The sequence below is a fragment of the Bos indicus x Bos taurus genome, chromosome 4 (genome assembly GCF_003369695.1).
Source record: "Bos indicus x Bos taurus breed Angus x Brahman F1 hybrid chromosome 4, Bos_hybrid_MaternalHap_v2.0, whole genome shotgun sequence".
Taxonomy (NCBI): Eukaryota; Metazoa; Chordata; class Mammalia; order Artiodactyla; family Bovidae; genus Bos; species Bos indicus x Bos taurus.
This window is the reverse complement of record NC_040079.1, coordinates 50,633,762-50,644,965: the sequence shown is the minus strand read 5'-3', so window position 1 is coordinate 50,644,965 and position 11,204 is coordinate 50,633,762.

Genomic DNA, 11,204 nt, shown 5'->3' with positions numbered 1-11,204 from the left:
AAGTTAGGATATAAAAGGAACATGGCAATGACACATTTATATTTTGGAAGAAAGGAATTTTCTCTGTTCAGTAATAAGAAGAAGACAATGGGAGTGATATGGTTTGAATGGTAAGAAAGTGAAACATAATTCAGAATGCCTTTGTCTTTAAGAATGTCTTAAATGTCAAAGGAAAAAAAATTTTTGTTTGTTTTAGTTCATGGACAAGATGAAAACATTTTATATTTCATATTTGCCTTACAGTAACTTAAGAGGAGAGCGCTGTACTAAGACAAAGCCAAGGCAGAGGCAGCTGTTCTGGAAGCAGGCAGATTTGGTCTCTAGAGGGTACTTGATTTTCTGCTGCTTTTGTATCTGTTACTCTTTCCGTGGGTTGATGGAGCATGTGAGTGCCTGGGAGCAGCAGTGACAGAGTGGTTGAGTAGTAGGAAAATCACTGGGGAAGGAAGCTGAAGACCCAAGTTTCCATCTCAGCCTCATCTTATAATAGTCTTCTAACCCTGAAAAAATTGTAGAAGGAGGTTTTTTTGTTGTTGTTCTATTAATGTAACAGACTTGTTGAGCTGTAATTCACATACCATAAAATTCATTCTTTTAAAGGGCACAGTTGGTGGTGTTCAGTACATTTAGAGTTGTGCAATGATTGTCACTATCTAATTTTAGATCATTTCTGTCACCCTGAGAAGAAATCTTGTACCCATCAGTAGTCGTTCTCCATTCCCCCTCCCTCCAGCCCCTGACAACCCCTAATTTATTTTCTGCCTCTGTGTTACCTGTTTTAGACATTTCATATGAAGGGAATCATACAAGCTGTTGTTGATTGTGTTTGACTTTTTCCACTTAGCAGGACGTTTTCAGGGTTCATCCGTGTTGCAGTATTATGTATCAGTACTTTGTTTCTTTTTCCCCCAATTTTTTTTTGTTGTGGTAAAATACACATGACATAAAATTACTATCTTAACCATTTTAAAGTTTACATTTCAGCGGTATTAAGCACCACTTATTGCTATGCAATGCTCGCCACCATCCATCACCAGAACTCTTCATCTTCAAAACTGAAACTCTAAACCCATTAAACTGTAACTCCTTTGTCTCTTGTACACATCATAGAGTTGAATCACGTTTGTTTTGCTATGTTTTGTTTTTAGTCTATTCTGCTAATCTGTGTTGATTAAACAGCTTATTTACATTTAAAGTAATTACTAATATGGAGGAATTTCTATCATTTTGCTGTTTGTTCTTTATATGCCTTATAACTTTTTTGGCTTTCATTTTCTGTATTACTGTCTTCTTTTGTGTTTAGTTGATTTTTTTTTTTGTAGTGAGATGCTTAAATTACTTTCTGATTATCCTTTGTGTATATCCTCTAGCTATTTTCTTTGTGGATACCCAGGAGAGTACATTTAACATCCTATATTTATAACATTCTAATTTGAATTTATATCAGCTTAACTTCAATCATGTACAAAAACTATACTTCTTTAACATATTCATCCCCACCCCTGTTGGTTGTTGATGTCATAAAATACATCTTTATATATTATGTGACAAAAAACATAAACTAATATTTTTCTAATGCATCCGCCTCCTAAATTATGTAGAAAACAATATGTGGAGGTACGAATTGAAGTTACAATAATACTAATTTTTTGGCTAATAACTGGGCTTCCTTGGTGACTCAGATGGTGAAGAATTTGCCCGAAATGCAGGAGACCTGGTTTTGATTCCTGGGTTGGGAAGATCCCCTGGAGAAGGAAATGGCTACCTACTCCAGTATTCTTGCCTGTTCCATGGAGAGAGGAGCCTGGTAGACTATACTCCATAGTGGGTCAAAGAATTGGACACAACTGAGCTACTATCACTTTCACTTTCAGGCTGATAATTTTTTTTTGAAAGTATTAGTTTCTTTTTTTTTTTTTAGTTTCTTAAATCATGTAGAAAACAAAAAGTGGAATCACATATCATTGTTACAATAATACTAGCTTTTATAATTGTCTTTGTGTTTCCTGAGATCTTTATTTCTTCATACAGCTTTAAGTTACTGTCTAGTGTCCTTTCATTTAGCCCTGCAGGACTTTCTTTAGTATTTCTTGCAGGGCAAGTCTAATGATAACAAACTCCCTCCGTTTCTGTTTATCTGCTGCTGCTAAGTCGCTTCAGTCGTGTCCGACTCTGTGCGACCCCATAGATGGCAGCCCACCAGGCTCCTCTGTCCCTGGGATTCTCTGGCAAGAACACTGGAGTGGGTTGCCATTTCCTTCTCCAATGCATGAAAGTGAAGAGTGAAAGTGAAGTCGCTCAGTCGTGTCTGACTCTTTGCGACCCCATGGACTGCAGCCCACCAGGGTCCTCCATCCATGGGATTTGCCAGGCAAGAGTACTGGAGTGGGTCTTCTCCATCTGTTTATCTGAGAATGTTCTAATTTCTCCATCACTTTTAAACAATAGTTTTGCCAGATATGGGCTTCCCTGATGGCTTAGACAGTAAAGAATCTGCCTGCAATGTGGGAAACCTGGGTTTGATCCCTGGGTCAGGAAGATCCCCTGGAGAAGAGAATGGCTACCCACTCCAGTGTTCTTGCCTGGAGAATTCTAGGGACAGAGACAACAGTCCATGGGGTTACAAAGAGTCGGACACGACTGAGTGACTAACACTTTCACTTTTCAGTTTGCCAGATATAGGATTCTTGGTTACCAGTTTTTTTTTTGACTGTTTTTTGCTTTTTCCCTTTTAGCACTTTGAGTATATTAGCCCACTGACTTCTGGCCTCCAAAGCTTCTGATAAGAAATCTGCTGATAATTTTATTGAGAACCCCTTTTATGTGATGAGTTTCTTCTCTTACTTTTAAAATTCTCTTTTTATCTTTCAACAGCCTGATTATAATGTCTCAGTGTGGGTCTTTTTGAATTCATTCTACTTGGAATTTGTTGAATTTCTCAGATGCTTATACTCATGTATTTCATCAAATTTGGGAAGTTTTTAACCATTATTTCTTCAGATACTATCTCTGCTCCTTTCTCTCTCTCTCTTCTCCTCTTGGACTCCCACAATAAGTGTGTTGCTCTGGTTGATGCACCCCACAACCAGGGGCTGTTTTGACTTTTCTTCATTTTTTGTTCTTTCTGTTACTCAGATTTTATAATTCTCATTCTCCTATCTTGAAGTTCACTGATTCTTCTGCCTGCTCGAATCTGCCTTTGAGTCCCTCCAGTGAAATTTTCATTTTAGTTTATTGTATTGTTTAGCTTCAAATTTTATTTTTGGTTTCTTTTTAGGTTTTCTACAGCTTTATTGATATCTTCATTTTGTTTATATATTGTTTTCTAGATTTTCTCCATGTCTTCTTTTAGTTTTTGAGCATTTTTAAGATAGTTGTTTTGTTTTAAAAAATTTTTGTCTAGTAGATCTGCTGTCTTTTTGCAGGTAGAGTTTCTGTTGGTTTATTTTTTCCCTTTGAATGGGCCATACTTTCTTGTTTCTTTTTATGCCTTGTGGTTTTTAAATGAAAACTGAATTTTAAAACCTAATAATGAGAAGATTCTGGATATCAGAGCCTCCCCCATCCCAAGGGTATTCTTTCTTTTTTTAAATTGTTGTCATCTGTGTCTGTTCCATGGATCAGCCTGAGGTGTAAACTTAAGGTTTTCTCAGATCTTTTCAGAGACTAAGCCTTCCCTTGGGCATGTACAGTGACTTCCTAATTTCACCTGTGTATGCAGCTGGGTTTTGAATATCCTACTCTTCAATGTTTGACTCCCAGAAAGGGAAAAAGAAAAATGAAGGGGGAAACATGCACTGGCTTTAACTGCCCTCCCACCCCTCTGGAAGTCACATCAGCCAGGGAAGAGGGGCTTAAACAGTGGGGGAAGGTGCAGCAACAGTGGTAACCACTCTTTGCACCTCTGTGATCAGAGGCAACGATTAGTGAGTGGAGCACAGATCCCTGATATTTGGAGGACGAGGTTCTTTGGCTTGTCTTGAATCCAACAAGCTGTAGGTAAGTTGCTCTAGTAACACTTGCACAGCTGCCTGCCACTGGGCTGAGAGGTGTTGGATGGGTAGCTACTACTGTGCTAAGAGCTGAAATTAACTGCAATTTACCATCCAAGTAATTCTAGTCTTCCTCTGGAAGTTACGAGCCTTCAATAGACTCCAGAGTTCCAAAGTAGTTATATCAGGTAGATTGTGCCACTTTAATTGTTGTCTAGGTGGGGAGACAGATTTCTGGTGCCTCCTACTCTGTCATTTTCCCAGAAGCTGCCTTCATTCCTTTTTATTGCTGATTAATATCCCATTTTATGGGTATACCTCATTTTGTTTATCTGTCCCTCAGTTGATAGACATTTTCATTGTTTCCACTTATAGGTGATTATGAGTAATGCTGCTGTAAGCATTTATGCAAAGTTTGAATGGACAGAAGTTTTCATTTCTCTTGAGTATATACCTAGGAGTGGGATTTCTGGGTCATATGGTAAGTCTCTGTTCAACATTTTGGGGGACTGTGGGTCTCATCTCTCAGGTGTTTGAGCAAGAGTTAAGAAATAAGCAGAGGAAACACTGTATCAGAATACATCTGGCTGTTAAGAGATAGAAAACTCATCTGTGGAGGCCTAAAGGTCCATCTAGTCAAGGCTATGGTTTTTCCAGTGGTCATGTATGGATGTGAGAGTTGGACTGTGAAGAAAGCTGAGTGCCGAAGAATTGATGCTTTTGAACTGTGATGTTGGAGAAGACTCTTGAGAGTCCCTTGGACTGCAAGGACATCCAACCAGTCCATTCTAAAGGAGATCAGTCCTGGGTGTTCTTTGGAAGGACTGATGCTAAAGCTGAAACTCCAGTACTTTGGCCACCTCATGCGAAGAGTTGACTCATTGGAAAAGACTCTGATGCTGGGAGGGATTGGGGGCAGGAGGAGAAGGAGACGACAGAGGATGAGATGGCTGGATGGCGTCACCGACTTGATGGATGTGAGTATGAGTGAACTCCGGGAGTTGGTGATGGACAGGGAGGCCTGGCGTGCTGCGATTCATGGAGTTGCAAAGAGTCAGACACGACTGAGCGACTGATCTGATCTGATCTGAAACAGATAGGATTTCATACTTTTTACCTAACAAAAAGTCTGGAGATAGGCAGTTGACTGTGTTATCCAATGATTTCTGGGCCAACTTCTTTGTCCTTTTCCTAGCAGAATATAAATGCTGTGGCTTTAACCACCACATCCATGTTTAGGACAGAAAAGGGTGAACAGGTGGAGACTTTCTCCTTGTGAAGTCTTGTCTTTTAGTAGAAAAGTCTTCCCTAGTGGACTTAAACAGTGTCTCATTGACCGGGGTTGGATCATGTGACCACTTTCGGACCAATCTCTGAAGAGAGGGAAGGATGTTGCTGTGAGTGACGTCGACAGTTTCAGCTCATTCCTTGTGGCTGAGGTAGCGGCTTAACCTTCCTGAAATCAAAGGATTTCTGCTAACAACCTGAATACAAGTAGTAGCTTTGTTACCAGAGAAGATATAGTTGTAGCATAACAAGGCTCGGTACCTGGCCCATGAGCCAGTGGATCCAAAAGTGACCGTACACCCGGATTGGTGGTGGGAGCAGGGAGGAGGGGCACTCCTGGAAACTTAATGCAACATGATCCACAAAACTTTGTCTCATTAAATTAGAGAGATGTCCCTGGACAATCTGGTGCTCTGGTGCCTTCACTGCACGGTCTTATGTGGTTCTTTTTCCTCTCACTATAAATTAGAGATAAAGCGTCCTTCAAGCAGGAAATGCCCCACTGCCTTGGGTGGCTTCCTATCCCTTTTTCATTGTCTCTCTGCTGTCAGAGCCTCATAGGCACCTAAGGTGGGGGGGGGGGGGCAGAAATTGCTCTTAGGGTCTTATTGTGTGCCACACTTGTGCTGAGCACTTTATATTCTTTATCTAATTTAATCCTCCTAAAAGTCCATTGAAGTATGTACTGTTAGTATCATCTTTATTTTGTAGTTGAGAAACTGTAAGCTGACCTTCTTTGCCTAGGGCCACAAACACCTGGAACTGTAGACTGCTCCAATTCCCTGTTAGAGTTTACCAGCCCATCATCTTGTTCTTACATTTCTAATAAACTTGACTTCTGTGTCTGTCATTGTTAAGTATTTCTCACAGTGTCCTGGGAAAGGCTACTGTGTAAGTATAAACTGATCAGAATGACACAACCAGTAAGTGTCAAGGCCAGGTTTTGACTCCAGAGTCTGTGCTCAAGAAATATGATTAACTCTCTGCTGCTGCTGCTGCTGCTGCTAGGTCGCTTCAGTTGTGTCCGACTCTGTGCGACCCCATAGCCGGCAGCCCACCAGGTTCCTCTGTCTTTGAGATTCTCCAGGCAAGAACACTGGAGTGGGTTGCCATTTCCTTCTCCAATGCATGAAAGTGAAAAGTGAAAGGTGAAGTCGCTCAGTTGTGTCCGACTCTTCGCGACCCCATGGACTGCAGCCTACCAGGCTCCTCCATCCATCGGATTTTCCAGGCAAGAGTACTGGAGTGTGGTGCCATTGCCTTCTCCGAATTAGCTCCTAGTCTCCCCAAATAGAAGGTGAATATAATGGAGACTGAGAGGGCTCAACTAAGTATCTAGCATGTGGTATTAATCCTTACAGATTAGCATATGTATATATAACAAGGGCTTTCTGAAGATATAATGCCCAGTTTATTTAGGGCTTTTTTTTTTTTTTAATTGAAGTGTAGGTGGTTTACAATGTTGTGTTCATTTCTGGTGTATAGTAAGTAGTTCAGTTATACACACACAGACACACACACACACATTCTTTTTTTCCCTTTTTTGGGGGAGAGCATGTGGGATCTTAGTTCCCAGACCAGGGATCAAATTCATGTCCCCTGAAGTGGAAGCATGGAGTCTTAACCACTGGACCACCAGGGAATTCCTTATACTTTCTCTTCTATATTTTTTCCATTATGATTTGTCACATGAAATTGAATATAGTTCCCTGTGCTATACAGTAGGACCTTTTGTTTATCCACTCTTTTGCTAAACTCAAAGTCCCACTCCATCCCTCCTCTACACCACCCTTTGGTAACCATAGGTTGTTTTATATGTCTTATGTTTATGTTTTGTACTCCATCCCTCCTCTACACCACCCTTTGTTAACCGTAGGTTGTTTTGTATGTCTTATGTTTATGTTTTGTAGCTAAGTCCATTTGTGTCATGTTTTAGATTCCACATATACGTAATATCAATGGTACTTGTCTTTCTCTGTCTGACTTCATCTAGTACGATACTCCCTAGGTCCATCCAAGTTGCCAAAAATGGCATTATTTCATTCTTTTTTATGGCTGAGTAGCTCATGCAAAGAGCTGACTTATTGGAAAAGACCCTGATGCTGGGAGGGATTGGGGGCGGGAGGAGAAGGGAACGACAGAGGATGAGATGGCTGGATGGCATCACCAACTCGATGGACATGAGTTTGGGTGAACTCTGGGAGTTGGTGATGGACAGGGAGGCCTGGCGTGCTGCGACATGGGGTCCCAAAGAGTCGGACACGACTTAGCGACTGAACTGAACTGAACTGAACTGCATATTCCATTGTATGTATGTACCACATATTCTTTATCCATTCATCTGTCAATGGATGTTTAGGTTGTTTCTATATCTTGACTATTGTAATTAGTGCTGCCATGAACATTGGGGTGTATGTATCTTTGAATTATGGTTTTGCCTGGATATATGTCCAGGAGTTGGGTTGCTAGATCATATGGTAGTTCAATTTTTAGTCTTTGGAGAAACCTCCATACTGTTTTCCAGAGTGACTAAGCCAACTTACATTAGCATCAATAGTGTAGGAGTGTTCCCTTTCTCCACGCCATCTCCAGCATTTGTTATCTGTAGACTTTTTAACGATGACCATTCTGACTGGCATGAAATGGTATCTCGTTATAGTTTTGATTTGCATAATGCCCCACTTTAATCCAAATTGAAGAGTTCCCATATTCTGAAGCATTCTCATGAAGCAACTGTCTGGGGGACAAGTGATGTCTTCTAATAATAGCCCATTCGTTCTCAAAGAAATGTTGATGATCTGGGTAAGCATTCATTTGCTAAATACAGGTATGCCCTGCTGTTGAAAGTTTGCTTTATACCACTTCACTTTTATGAAAGACATACATGAGCACCTGTTTTTGCTAATCAAAAGAAATCTGAGAGGATTTCTGCTTTTACAAGAAAAGTGAAAAACAAAAATAGGGGTCAGCGTTTGTCTTGTAGTGAACCATTACAGAGGCAGCGCACATCCTAAGTGAGAGCAGCACTGCCAAGCTCCTTCCCCTGGAACCACACTCACATCAAACTGCTGTAGCTTCAAACTGTGTCTGTGAGCATCTGTGCTTGATCGCAATTTATTTTGTACCTCTGCTGGCAAGATGTGTCTTAACGTAATTGCTGCTTTCATCCATGCCATTTCAGCTCAAGAATGTTCTCATAGGCATGCGCTCCTTTTGGACAGTGGGGGAGTCCTGTGTCTGCTTTCTCTGAAGCCCCTGAACTTATCAGTACAGTGCTTCTGTGTGTGTGTGCTCAGTCATGTCCAACTCTGTGAGACCTCATGGACTGTAACCCTCCAAGCTTCTCTGTCCATGGAATTTTTCAGGCAAGAATACTGGAGTGGGTTGCCATTTCCTCCTCTAAGGAAACTTCCCGACCCAGGGATTGAACCCACATCTGTGTTGGCAGGCAGATTCTTTACCACTGAGCCACATGGGAAGCTCATAGAGAAGAATAAAGACTTAGGAATCACATTAGACTGAAAACCCTGCTTCTTATTTTTTTTTTTTTAAGTCTCTTACAAATGGCATAAATTAAAACACATCTACTTTAATGTTACTTTTGCCCTCATTTTATTTCTTGGATATTTTTGTTGAAGCTGAAAAGCTTTTTCTGAATAGTAAGTGACTTTGACAAAAAACTAGCTTTACTCTGCATGTTTTAAAGTTACAGCAGTCAGATGGACATACCTGATTAACATTTCTTCACACTCAATATTTTGCTGTTTATTTTAAATTGCATAACTTGCTTGCAATAGCTTGTATTGGCTCTAACTGCCAGTGGAGCGTTCCATAGTAATTGTTTTGTGGCAGCCTTCATACAAAAGTAATTCCTGGTGTGATGTGAGCCAAGATGTACATTGAAAACTAAAAGGACTGTTGTTTATTTAAGGTTGAACTGGGGGAAGACTGGAGGGCACTGCCCTTCCAATGCAAAGCAATGAACCAATCTAACTACTCTGTCATCATCATACATAAACATCTTTTAGTGAGTGTTCTTATTATACATAAAACATATAGAAGAATTCTTTTTTTCCTGTTCCTTTTTCATAGATCTAAAAGCACAGGAGGTTTTGCCAGATCAAATATGATCTTGCTTTTACTGGCTTATTGATTTAGGAATAAATGAATAACCTGTTCTTATGGAGGGAATTTCTTAGTGTTTCATTGTTTGTTGAAATGCCATTCTTATTGCATCATGTTCAAGTACTGTGACAACATTTTGTTAACGAGGGGATTGGGATGGGGTGCAGCGGGGGATAGGACTGGACAGCCTATGAGAGGGATGTCTTATTTTTTTCTATACAATCTCAAATTAGACCTTTGTTAAGATTAGTTTCTTCATGGAGGAAATACATTTGAATTCCCCACATATATTTAAATAACTTTTGTTCTGTATGCAAAGTATAGCACATAACTTAGAATAAAAATGTCCATTTTGCATGCTTATGCATCCAAGTATGCAAAGACTGGTTCAGTTGCTAGCGGAACAAACAATAAATGCCTTTTTCTAAGGGTTACCTATTGGAACTTGGGCATTAAAAGAATTGTGTTATTACTGCCAAAGATCTGAACTAGCTTAGACATGCTACTATGAAAGTGAAAAGTGAAAGTCGCTCAGTCATGTCCGACTCTTTGCGACCCCATGGACTATATAGTCCATGGAATTCTCCAGGCCAGAATACTGGAGTTGGTAGCCTTTCCCTTCTCCAGCGGATCTTCCCAACCCAGGGATAGAACCCAGGTCTCCCAAATTGAGGGCGGATTCTTTACCAGCTGAACCACAGGGGAAGTCCAAGAATACTGGAGTGGGTAGCCTATCCCTTCTCCAGTGCATCTTTCCAACCCAGGCATCGAACCAGGGTCTCCTGCATTGCAGGTGGATTGTTTACCAACTGAGCTACCAGGGACATGCTGCTATAGTTATGAGTCATTTCAGTGATAATGTACAGAAGCAATTAGAGACAAAGAGCCCTACTTTAAAGAACTTTTTACTGTAAGTATTCTCAAATGCAATAAATTGGCCTACATCATAATCAATATTATTAGAGGAGTAATAAAAGGGGAGAGGCAACGTATATATTTTTCCACAGGAAGCTACCCACTCAAAGAGGAAACAATGCTCATGTTTTATTCAGCCACTTGGTGATTGTTGGTTAGGATGTTTACTTCTGGGGAGCTGCTTTGTTAATCTCTAATATAAGGATTCCCATTATACTGGCACATGTAATCACAGGTTAAAACTCCTTCATGCTCTGAAACTGTTCTGAAATTGAATTGTGGTGTTAGTTGTACAACTCTATGAATTGTACATTTCAAATGAGTTAGTTGTATTATATGTAATTGTACCTTAATAAATCTGTTTAAAAACTCCTTCATTTTCACAAAATGGAAGTCATTGTTTTTTGTTGGACTATTTTCTGTCTCCTAGTCTCTTTTTTTCTCTCTGCTTGTTAATATTGCTGCTGTGCAACACTGTAATTTTGTACTGACTGGTTTCACCTTGGAAGTTGATGATGTGTTAGTTGACTATTTGGGCATATTTTTTCTAGTCATCATTTGTTTTTATTTAAAACAGCATGCTTATTTGTTTTATCTCTTCAGTTCACATTCGTTAATGTGGAGTTACCTTGAGATAATGTTCTTGTGCCATGATCTCTGTTGAGCAGGGGAAGGGCAATGCCATTATGTGAAGGTATTTTTGGCTGTTGGAATTTGTGTGGGGGATGCTACTGTCATGGAGTGGGTGTGGGTCAGAGATATCGCTAAACATCCTGTGATGCACAGAATAGCTTCCCACATAAAGCATTATCTAGTCCAAAATGTCAGAAGTGCTGAGGTTGACAAATCCTACTGTAGGGAAGCTAGCTGGAGCTATCTGTGTTG